We start from the raw sequence: 13443 nt of genomic DNA, 5'->3' as shown, positions 1-13443 counted from the left end.
TGACTTGATATTTCATTAACATGACTGTTTACCTTAAGAATAAAAAGCCTTGGTAGACTTTTCCCTTTGAGAGGAATCAGCCAATGTCAATACAAAGTAGTAAAACTGCTCCTCCATTGCTTGCATTGTAGTTGTTGCTTTGCTTTTTTACTACTGCAGTGCCTGTTTAAAACGTGTCTATTCGGAAAGGGCTGATTGCCATGCCTCCGGTATTATTGATTGCAGCTTTCTTTGAGTAACCGCTCATCCAAACAACGTCACACTCGACACTGCGCTTCCTTGGGTCCTGAGCAATACACCTGCCATGACATTGTTGCGTCCTCTTGCAATGCTAGTATACTGTACTTGTCATTTGCTAACAGCAACCAGACTGAGAATGCGTTTATTACAAGATTACGTCGCTGATGCTTGAAATGTTTTGAGTTTGCTACAATGGAACATCTCTGGTCTTCATCTGTTCTTGAATGTACTGTAGTGAGCAGAACAGAGAGCGAGCTGTACCCAGTATGCTGTTTGGCTTTGTAACAGTAAATAGGTGTCCCCTCTCAATATCCTACACAGGGTGTACATAATGCACTACTAATAAATATGTCACGTAGATCTCAAAAGTTGCACTCGACACTGCACTTCCTTGGGTCCTCAGCAATACACAAGCCATCCATTTTAGATAGTTGTGGGATGCAGATTGAGCTGTTATCTATCAAGCTATAGACTGCACATGTACAGACACAAATACCATGTGTTGACACGGTAGTTTTAGCCTTATTTTGTATCAGGGACATTGATGAAAACAAAAATGAAAGCTCCACAGGTGTCTTCCTGATGGCTACTCCAGATTTAGAATACATTTTCTTATGTGTACCCTCCAAACATGGCGTGAAGAATATATACTCCCATCCTCTTTCACTTCTCACTCTCCCACTTTCTCCCCCTCTTCTATCCATCTTCCCTCAGCTCTCTCCCTCCCCAGTTTTATGCCCCTGCGTAGAGGCAGAGGGATTGTGATGTTGTCCCAGACAATAGACAATTTGGGTGATTTCCTGTGCACCAGTGTCATATGATTTTGTCCCGAGGCAATGCTGCTCCAGAGCCTTTTGTCTGGCTGGCCTGAGCCATGGAAGTCAGACTTCCCTCTTTCTCTCCTTCCCTTTTCATGTGGCCTTTGTGAATGAGCCGAGTCTGCAGCTATTGTGGTGTGATTTAGTGATTTATCCATTGGATCCAATGACCGAGGGTTTGACGTGCAGTGTTAACTGTGTATTTGATACTACCAGCCAGGTCTTTTACAGAAATAGTCTCACCACATAGGAAAGACTTGTGCATTGTGGGAAACAATAGCTTTTGTTGTGTTGGATAATAGAGGTTTCAGAAAGAGTATTAATGTTCCTGTGGTAATTAGGGGGTTTAAATGTTTAAGTTGCATTAAAAATGATTATATTCTTCTCTTTGATTTCACCGACGTCCTCACAAAGTTCAGATTAAATGAGCAGTCAGTCTAACTCAAGCATGTTGTTCATTCAACATACTCTTCCTTTCGTTGACCGTTTTTGAGGAAGATGCCTGTGAGGAACTGACATGTCAACGAGCTAAGTAGAACTGACATGGTGCTATCAACATCATGAAGTGTGGGTAAATTTATGTATGAAGTGCTAAACTGGATTGACATGGATAGTTGAAATGATCTTAATCAGGAAATTGCAGCCTTATTGTAGGGATTATTTCGGATCCAGCATGTTCCTGACCTGAGGGTAGAAAAGAAGCATCACTATGATATGAATGTGAGAACTGGGCCTTAAATTCCAATTTATGCTGTCCATTCAAATAGAACAGTTAGAGGTTGTGTGATTGCATGCATGCATGACCAAAGAGTCTCTGGAACTAAATGAGAAACTAAAGGGTTCAGTAGGGAGTCGTACTATGTGATGACTCACCAAGTCTAAGGGTGAAAGTGTTCATACCTGTTCTTAAGGCCACACTCACAGGCAGGAAATAAAAAGGGATTACCTGAGGGATACCCTGCCTTACTTGGTGATTGGATAAAACATCTCTCTACGCTAACCTCTTCAGGAGCTGCCATTGTTGTTTGAACAAACAGTCAGTCAGCACACACACCGGCATAAGTTGAGCCAAGTTCAACTTCTTTGCTGGATGACCCTGCATTCTTTTGCAGGAACCCTCTGTCTTGGCACCCCTGCTCTGTCAATGCAGAGGTCTCATTCAAATAAATTAGGGGGCTGTGTTTTGTTCACGCAGGCCTAATGTTGGCCTGGACATGGCCTTAGACAATCTAAGCATCTGAGCAATCTGACGTCTTTACCAGTGCCATCTCACGAACCATGAAGATACTTTTTGCTTTCAACAAGACAACAACACAGAGTCAACATGTTATTTGTAATTGCAGTTGCGTGGCTGTGTGTTGGTTCAAAGGATGCTGGCGCAATGTCTTGAGTCGGAAAGAGGGAGTCAGTAACAAAGTAAGTTACGGTACTTTGTCTACATTGAACACGTAACGTATGCGGACGGTTAGCGGAGTGTGTGGGCCGCCGAATGTATGTTTTAACTGGCTACACCAGCTGCGCACACACGGCGTAGGATTGTGTGAGTCAAAGGCCAGACGGAGAGCTTTCCTTCTGGGATTGTTGTTGTTGTTCTTCAGTTTTTTGGAGCTGGCACAGCGCTGTGAAAATGTCAATTTACTGTCACCTGTTATCAGAGGACACAGGTGAGGGAAACAGGAAATAAAAACAGAAATTCTCAAAATGAAACTGCCAGTACGCTCATTCACAGTCATTAAGTCGTTTCCTGTATATCGGTAGTTTTTAGATCTCCGCGGAACACACCACTACGTGCCGCTCTCGTGCCCGGTGTAGCCAGTTTCATTGATTATAGTGAAAACGTAGTGTTGGATAGTCCGCTCCACATACGTGACGCGTGCAATGTAGCCAGCCCGTAAGTTAAAATGAATTGAACTTTTAAGTCGAGGAACGAGAAGGGAGTTGCATTGTATGTGGGGGCCGCCCCCCCAAAACAATGGTAGGGGAAACACTGAGACGCATGGACTGCAAGGTATTCTTGGTCTTCCATCTTAATGAGACGGCAGGCCACATAGTAAACTACTGCACAGGTCTTCGTAATGCGTGCAACAAACTAGACATCGTCAGCTTTTCTCTTGTACAGTCTTGCGCAACTTGAAAATGACAGTTATGAAATGCATAATTAAAGAGTCAGGTTTTACTACCTATTCATACTCATTTATGAGGCCGATGTTATCAAACTGGCATGAATGCAGATCAAACATCAGGATGTGTGCTTTCATGTTTTTATGGTACCATGTTTTTATGGTAGATATGCCATTGTTGCTCTGGCTTTAAAGATGCCCTTAGGTAGCATACAGCGAGTTTTATCATCAAGTATAGATGTGTTTTTGTGTCTTAACATGCTATTTCGACTAACAAAAGGTTTTATTTTCTCAACAATGTTTTGGTTGATTTTCCCATTCACATTTCACATCAACATAACAACATAGACCCCACTTAGTAATTCACTGCTCCATGCAAACACTTTAACATCCTGTGCTGGTTGATATGAGGCAACTAGATTTAGTCTAAGAGCAGCTTTCCCTTACCCATGACATCAGTTACTCCATATCTTTATGCCCAAAGTTTTGTTTCATCTGATGACTTCATCCCATTTCACATTTAAACGTGTCCACCGTACCAGCTCGGTCAACAATAATCGGTGACAATTTGGGTTTTACCCAGTTAAATGAGTTTAGCTGCTTTTATGCTGCATGCATGTAAATAAAATCATTACATTCATCAATACATTTGTATATGTGATTTTACATTTGCACATTAGTATTTGATGTATGATCCCAGTCACAAAGGGCTCCTGATGTACAGTAATAAGTCCAGGCATTCCTGACAGGAACCACCTGAGGGCAGTATATTTCAGTGTTTATTAAGACAATATATAAGCGATTGACCAAAGGCAGCACAGGGTTACTGATAACAATAAAATAAACATCTGTACACATCATCTTTTTTAAATCAAGTAATAATATTAAAATCTGATTGTTTTTAAAACAAGACAGAAGGTGTAATCAAGGATTCAGTGCAAATGATGCTTGTAAAGTATTCATAAGTGGAACTTAAGTGAGCTTCTGTGACGGTTTAGTACTGACAACTTTCCTGAATTCCTACCTAAATCTCTCCTTTTGTACTTGTGCCACCAATGTCTGACCCTGCTTTTTTATGTTTCTGGTAATATACAGTAGAATACCTGGCATGTAAGTGCCATGTATGGGTATACAGAAAAGAAAACACATTCTAAAGTAAATTTGTTTTAGTATCATTACCAGGAACTCAAATTTGCTAAAACGAACTAAGATCAGTAATACTTGAAACTGTTGAATCACTACTAAAGCCTTTGTAATGTGAAGATGTGAATTTTCTTCTCTCCATTCACATCCTCGTTTATTTCTTTGTTTCCTCCTCTATACTTAATTTCACTTCACACACGCACGTGTGTGCGTATGTGTACACACAATTTCCAGGATGTACAGGTACGTTAGTAATATATTGGCACGCGTGTGTGTCTGCGCACGTTTTCTTGTCTGTCCAGAGACTCGTCTGCCTCTTTGTTTGTGTATGGCATGGCCTGTGATAACCTATCCCAATCCTCAGACGTGTGTGTGTGTGTGTGTGTGTGTGTGTGTGTGCGCCAAGCTGAGGTAACTCATCACGTCTCCTCTTCCTTATCGGTCAATTATGTTTATGAGTTGTCTGTTCAGACATAATGACTGTGTGGATTGTGGATTGGTACAGACACACACACACACATTCTGTACTAAGTGGTACAACAGTCATGAAGGGAAGTTTATGCGTTGTATATGATGTTTTATAAAGGGTATATGAAGGTTTTTACCTCAATCGATTCACCTTTTTGATGAAACACATCGAGGGAAACAACCACAGACATAAAAAAATTGAACCAAAGAACACAGAGGGAGGGAGACCATTTGACAGGACATGAATCACTGGGACACTTGAAAGCTTTGACTTAAGCAACACATGACATGGAGATGCATATCAAAGTGTGTAAGACAAACAAATTGGCTGTTGAGTTATCATCAGTGTTTATGCTGTTTTGATGTGGAGAACTATGTCAAGCATGCATGGACTGTATATTTTTCTCACTCAAGCTTAAGACTTGTGGAAAAATTTATGTGTGAGCAAATGACAGGAGCCGGGATGGAGAGAGAGAAAGAGAGAGAGAGAGACAAAGGATAAAAGCAACAACCGAATTCCAAATGTGGGGTTTCCTAGATATGTGATAGTGCTGCTGTGGTTCCACTGCTGCAATAGCATCTAAATAGAAAATCTCCCTGAGTAAATGAGTCTCCCATCTGGGCCTTTGAAGTTCCTCGGCAGCGAGACCCGACGCTTCCTCTTTGCATTACAGAGCCAGTTTGTGGTCGGTTTCTCAAGGGAATTAACAAGACGTGCCTTGATCCATGCATGCCCACAGTATGTGTGTTTGTGTGCCTATGTGTTTATCATAATCCTGTGAACAAGACTACACTGGACGGGTGCCAAACTAGCTGAAATGTTATTGCACTTCTCTTCTTGTCTGCCTTATTTCATACTTATTTCACAATCACACACTATACAGTGTAAATATGCACTAGGACACATGCAGAAATGCAACACATAATACATACAGACACAAACTTGATATAAAGATAAAGTATGACACATAATGACTTTAATGCTAATTTGCTCTTGTGTGTAATGTAGCTTAACGTTTGTGAAATACCTGATAACAGTTGAAACTGCATCGTGCTGATAGGATTTAATTTACATTCTTGCTAAATGAAGTTGGTTATGTCTGTATACTATTAGGATTGCTCCTTTATCATTAGACATAATTGTGTGTGCTGTGCAGCACTGGTGCCTAACTTTTACATAAATAGGTGGCTGGTTGCAGATTTTAATTTAAAAAAAGCAATAGGATGCTCACAGGTCAGGTTTTTGATGTTATAGTTTTTCGGTCTTTTGAAAGAAAACAAAGTTTTTTTATAGTTGAATACTCACCCCAATATTGGAAGATGTCTCTGAGAGGTTTTTAGCTCCAGACAGTTCAAATGGGATTCATTACAATCCTTGATTCACCAGACATCAAGTGTTTAAAGGATAAGGCTGGTGTTATTCTATATCTTTGTTATTGTCAATAATCCGCCGGAAAGACGAAAACCAACAATGCATCAGTCCGTCTTTCAGTTCTTTCTAGTTTGCTACCGTGTGGCACTCAACCATAAGCCTATTGGTTCCTGTTGAAGACAAAATCTTGAACAACGGCTCACAAATACATACTTTCATTTAAAAAAAGAAATAGGCTAAATAATCTCCTGACACACCTGGGCACTGTAACATTACTCAAAGAAGAGTAAATAGTGCATTTGTTAAGGGCTATTTTCAGCGGCGGATAAATACATATTTTGTGCCCTGGTGAGTATTTATGGCACCCGCAGTGTGTGTGGTGTTAACTCAAAATAAACTACAACATATTGGTAGTTCATAGATGGCAAAACACCCAGAGCAACAGTGTGGGCCCACTTTTTTAACAGTTTTTGGACCACAATGGACCTCTATGGCACAGTGGAATAAGATATATCAGACTCTGGGTACACAAACAAGACAGTAGGATTAATGTATTTCTTGGTCTTTTCATTGGATTTGTTGCCAATAAGAGACATGGAAACCAGTTACCAGACTATATCCCAGAGGGATGGTTTGATTACCTGCTCATAATAGGTCATTGCCTCTTTAGCGTCAGTAAATGTCACCGTGCTCTCATAATGAGTAACTATCAGCTTGCATGGATGCAGGAGGCCGTATTTCACTCTTGCTTCTCTCAATCGAACTTATATGTCTCCAGGTCAGGGGAAAGATCGGGGAACATATGTATTTTCTTCCCCTGAAATTTCAGATTTCCAGCTGCTTCCCTGGCAAGTTTCATAATGATACTTTTAGTTACCCAGCTAAACAGCCGGGCAATCATTGTGCGCGCCTGGGATTGAGGACCGGTGTTACACCGAAATCTGTGACCCATCGAGATCAGTGTCTCTGTGTTGCTTTATCGGCTGCAATGTTAAATCAAATGCCAAACCAATCTCCTCTCGAATAACATCTCTTATAATCACGATGAGCTCTGTGCGATCCGTGACTGAGCGCATGGCCGAATTGCTCCGCAAATTGCGATCTTTCCCCAACATTAAGCGTTTAAATTGGAATATGTTTCAAAAATTGCAGTTCAGGACATTGTGTAGTCTTGATTAAAGGAACAGTCATAGTACAAACTTTTATCAGAGGACGGAGCGACCGAGACGTGTTCACTTCATGCCACAGACTATATCCTTTAACAGCTTTAGTGCTATGAGTAGGTGATAGCACAACATGGAAGCAGAATATTTAGATATGTTATGGAAAACACAACACTAATTTAAATAGTCTCAAGAACCTCCACAAAGTGAAAGATGGTTGGTAATACCAGCAGGGCCTAACACTGTCTATACCTTTCTTTCCCCACCGTCTGTCACACCGCTATCATTGCAATGTTCAGGTGACTCTCTGCATTGCTCACTGCACCTGCAATTTCAAGTGGGTGGCTGACTTTGCCTAATTCTAAAGTACTGGTATGTCAGTCACAGGAATGTCATTTTGTCACTTTCATCATTTGGGGGTGCTTTTTTAAGTTGTTTTCTTTTACGTGAAAAGACCAAAAAATACAGCACACTGCACTTGTTAACAACGTTTTGGTCCATGATGAAGGTCTGAGTTGTTTTTTTCCAACTGGACTTTGTAGTCAGTAGTATGTTAAAAAGACTCTTTTGCCCTAACAGAATTAGAATAGCCTGATTTGCCATATTGATTTGGCACCATTTATTTTTGTTATCATCTTTGTACCTGTGCATACTGTATGCAGATCTGCCCAGTGGTTGGACAGATGGTAAAGCAATATCAATATAAAGAATTTAACATGAGCCTGACTTGCATTTTCAAATGTCTCCAAACACCTTAACATGCAGACAACATGCAGTTATCCACATGTAGGTCTGTCTCTGCTCAGAAACAGTACTTAATTTCCTTTGTTTGCTCTGCTCTCCACTTTCTGCAGGTGTATCAGTAAACACTATCAAGAAGCCTATATTCATACTTGGCTTGTAGAACAAACCTATATCTACATTATGATGTTGTTTTCTTTACCTGATAGTATTCAAACTTCATCTAGCACCTGTCAGAATTTACGTTCTGTGTGTTTGAATGTTGAACCATAACAGTGCAGGAGATAATGCATTATAAAAGGTTTGGCAATTTAGCCCACGTTTATTTAGTGTACTGTGTATACAATGGATTAGTGGTTTAAGTCGCCCTAAATATGTGATGTGAAGTTATCACTAAGAGTAAAAGAGCTTTGGGCTTACTGAATCTGGAGAACAGGCAGAATGACTGGGCATCTCAAGTTTTAAATGAAAAATAGGCAATATATGTATGGATAGTCACAACAGAATGGAGCATGTAGAGAGGGACACAGTTTTTGTTAAGTATACAAATACTACTAAAGTTTGAAGGTTGTTGTAACCGCAGAGCAACTTTTAAAATATCAAAAACATTAAAGGTCCAATACTGTATGTAATACTGACAGCTAGCATTTAAAATGGTTACTGCAGTCCAAATTCAAAATACTGAGGAGAGTCGTCTCCCCAAGCCCTTCCTCCGCAACGTCAAAGTGCACAGGGTTGCCAGATTGTGAACGCTAAACCCAAAGTCCCACAATGTCAATGTTAGCTAGATGCTAGTCTCGCATTGCTAGACATTACTCCACAGCGCAGCGGAGTTGCTAGATGCTGCTATGTTGACGGTTATTAAAGCCCGGCTGACAGTCACCTTTTATCGACTAACCGTAACAACAACGACCACTAAAAAGACTGCGAACTTACTGTTGTCTGTACCCAGGTCACAGTCACAGTCTGTCGGCTACGGCTGCTGAACAGAAGCCAGGGGAAGAATTTCTGCAAGGGGGAGATTTTCGGTACTACTACTTTCCAGACCCTGTTATACTGCATATCTATACTCTGTACATTACACGTTATGGTTGCACGCCAGTTTGTAACAAAGTGGAAATCATCTTATTGTCCAACATATCATAACCTTGAAGCTGGCAATGGTAACGTTAGCCACAAGAATATTCCAACAAAACAAAACGTTGCATAGCCTACATTGCAGAGCGACCTGTAGAGAACGTAAGCTGTAAGCTGTCCCAATCTAACAATTCATGTTACATTACGTTAAATTGCATGTTTCCATTATGAGGAAGTCAAACTTGCGGTTTCTGTCACATGTCCGTCACCGTGGTTGTAAGCAGCCGTGGCTCGCCCGCTTGCCTGGTCCTCCTGTAACGTTAGCTGTTAGCATGGTGGCATTAGCACCAGTCGGGATCACTTCACCAACTGTGTCTCAATTTTTTATCGCGAGTTATTAACTTGAGTACTCTATATAATTTAATGCGAGCACATGAATGTTGAAATGACATGCCCATCCCTACTACGTTAGCTGTGATATATATTAATAAAGCTTACCTGTTTTTGGAGGAAATTAGCCAAATCGGCATCCTTTTGGGCTCTAAGCTGTCTCCATCTTTTAAATGCATCTACAATATTTGTGTTTTACCATGTCTCTGGTCATGCAACTGTTTAGAAAGATGCTGAGTTTTTTTTTTTAGGTCAGGTAGAATTAATCCATCTCTGTTAATCCAGATGTTTGGTTGCTGCTACCATCGCTGCAGCCCGCTGTTTTTGCGTGTTTGCGTTTCATGTCTGGCAACCCGGGTGTCAAAATGGTCAGTTTACAACAACACACAGGCCAAAACAAAAACAAGCATTCCATCACAGAATGGAAATTTCAAAGGAGAAAAAAATGGCATTGGCATTGTTGTCAGAGAAGATAGTATTATTTCTTTAATGATTAATTAATTAAGTGTAAATGCTGCTTTTTCTTGGCTATACGCACGGATATACAACACACAAGACCACACACAGCTGTGTTGGTGACTAATTTGACATCCAGCCAAGCCAAGCTTTTTATTGGTATGATAAAACCTCTTGACTGATAAGGAGCCTTCTCCGTGCAACTGAGTTCAGCAAAAGCTGTGATCGCCAAAATCGATTAAAATTAGAAGGGCGCTCAGGAGCTCAGACCTCTGCCAATGTCATGGCATATCTCACAATGTTAACGAAAGTAAAAAATAATTTGTGTGTCCACTCGGTTATTCGGATCTGCTCCAAAATTGAATAGATTCTTCCTTGGCCCATGCTACAGTATACCCTTCCACCAAGTTTCATGAAAATCTGGCCAGTAGCTTTTCCGCAATCCTGCTGACAAACAGACAATCGAACAAACCAAACTGAAAACATAACCTCTTTGGTTAAGGTAATAATTGCAGACAAGTAAAATTCCTGGGAGTATGATATCATGAATATAATGTAAGTTCACTTTTTGTTCTTCAAAACATACCAGATTTGTTTTCTACTAGCAAGCCAGAAGAGCCAACAGCCTATATGCTGTACAGCACTTAGCAGTGCTTTGGGCTGAAGTCAGCATGCTAACGTGCTCACAATGACAATGCTAAAATGCTTATGTTTCAGGTATAATACTTATCTGTTCACTATCTTAATTTAGCCTGTTACCATGCAAACATTGGCTAATTAGTACGGATGGGAATGTCATTATTTTTGCAGGTATTTGGTCATAAACCAAAGTATAAGTACATTTTTACCTGATGGTGGCACTAGACCTTAGAGGGAGTGCTGTCAAATAAGGTTCCAGTAGGTCAGCCACATATGCAGGTGCAATGCTCTGTATGTTAATGTGAGAATCTTAAATTGAATCCTGTATTTGACAGGTAGCCAGTGCAAGGTCTTGAGTACAGGGGTGATGTAAGACCGTCTAGATGACCTTAAGTAAGTAGTAAGTAAGTAGCCTTGCAGCGGCGTTTGGATGGATTTAAGGCGATCAAGGGCAGACCTCCTGAGTGCATAGAACAGTGAGTTGCAGTAATCAATGCGAGAATAGATAAATGCATCTATGAGCTTCTCAAGTTCAGCAGTGGAAACTACAGATCTCAATTTGCTAATATTTCTCAGATGGAAAAAACAAGATCGGGTTAGCTGCTTTACATGTGAGTCAAACAGTGTAGATTTATCAAACATCAATCCTAAATTGTGCAGGTTTGTGCGGACAGCAGAGGAAAGAGGCCCAATACATTTTATGATTGTGGGGACAATCCTTTCTGGAACAACAATCAGAACCTCCGTGAGGGGATCACCAACATCAGTAGGGTTCATCCTCTGGAAACCATGCATGTCGATACAGAATTTCATGGCAATTCGTCCAATAGTTCAACAGGCGCCTAGCATGGCTTAGAAAATGCAAAAAGTTAATTGTCAAATGTTTAGTGGTTTGTATAGACTGTTGGTCTCCAACAACAAACCACACCACCACCCAGTGTACCCTATCATTCTGTTTTTCTTTCTATCTATCTGAATTGCAGCCTTTATGTGTGCCATTTCCACAGCAGTGGGAAGTTGGGAAGACAAAGCAGCTCAGTTTCCGTCTTCCAGTGCTAATGGTGCTACTGGGTAATAGTCTCCAGAGGGGTAGCATTTCCTCCACCGAGGGAAGCACACGCACATACGCACAGAGCCACAGTAGTTCCGGTAGCCCACTAAGGGATCCAAGCTACTTCCTCCACTTTGGCTTGTCTCCATCAGTTAGTCCCAGATTATTAAGAAGGGCCAGTGGGGGCTTGTTAGTGGTCTAGCCCAGCCAATTCTGGTCTCTTATAAAGTCTGTGTTCATACAATGTAGTGAAATAAAACGTTAAGACGTCAAGGGAAAAACGACTTTCTCTTGATTATAAAGAAAGTGATTTAAATGTTGAGTAATGTTTAAAGGCTTAGTTTTTTTCAAAATGTTGAAATTTATTAAGCAAGCAAGAGTGCTGTGACCTCATACAGTTTGGTTCAAAAGAAATCCGATTTTGAAACATTTCCATCTTGCTTATTTATGTACTGGATTTATTTAGAATGTATTCATTATTTTCCTTGGTTCAGTGCAACTGATGCTGAAGCCCATACGCATTTTATGTTTGGGAGCTTTCAGAACTTGTCTCATTGCTGCTTGACACAGGGATAAAAAAAAAAAGAAGCCTGGTGAGGGTGTAGGCAAATTGGTTGTAGACCTCTTGAATCTGGGGTTCACAGGCCACACAGAAAGCGGGGATTCCAGGGGGTTTCCCCTCTGCTTCCTACCTCCACGGTTGAGGTGAACAGTGGAGACGGGACTGTGTGGGAAGCATTTATCTCATTCAGAGTAATACAACAAGTTATGGGTGATATGCAAGAGAGCTCCTGACTGGGAGATCACGTGTTTATCCTGATCAGATGAAGAATAAATGATTTAGTTCCTGTTCAGTCTGTCATATTATTTCCTTAATTTGTGCATAGGTCACCGAGAAGCTGCGGACTTGTAGGCTGTAGGAAAATAAGCCAATGGCGATTGGAGAAAAGGAAATTCACACCATGGTCATTTCATATAATGTGTATTTTCTCTGGTACTTCATTCATACAAATCAAATGACAAAATCAACACATCCTCATACCTAAACGACATTATAGATCGGTTGCCAAAGACAGAAAAAATGACAATTATGACTGTTTTATTTGTTGCCGCACGGTGGAGGTTTAATCGTGACCCTAGTCATGTGACCATTCTATTTAACGTAACGGGCGCCATTTTAAACACGCAGTAAACAATATAAAAACGGAACTAGTTTAGTTTGCTCTCACGATAACTAATACAGCCACGAGAATTCACTGCCTAAAATGAAACGTAATTGTCGGTTGTTATGAGCTGCTCGGACAATCGACCCATATGGTCTTTTTTGGGTCAGGACAGGCTGGACAAAATACGACACATTGAAGTGTTTTCTGATCTGATGCACCAATTAGTGGTTGGGTCGATCGGTAGGAGGATATACTACTTAAAATGATGTTTCCTATGATCATAATAATAAATGAAAACGTTGACAGATGTTCTTCAGTTTGGTTGCCTGCTTTCCCTACTGAGCTCATTAAGTGTCAGTTTGACAGTCGATTTCCCCTCTGGCTGAATTCCTGAGAGATGTTAGCTAAGATTGAGTAATGCTAAATCACCTAAACTAAACACTGTCATTACTGCCATCCTAGGACATGATCAAGGAGCTTGGTGTGTGTGTGTGTGTGTGTGTGTGTGTGTGTGTGTGTGTGTGTGTGTGTGTGTGTGTGTGCCAATGAGAACGCAAGAAGTAGGAATTCTAACTGGCACAGCAGGGGATGGGTGTCGG

The sequence above is a fragment of the Sander vitreus genome, chromosome 12 (assembly GCF_031162955.1).
Source record: "Sander vitreus isolate 19-12246 chromosome 12, sanVit1, whole genome shotgun sequence".
NCBI classification, from domain to species: Eukaryota; Metazoa; Chordata; class Actinopteri; order Perciformes; family Percidae; genus Sander; species Sander vitreus.
This window is presented reverse-complemented; position numbering follows the sequence as displayed.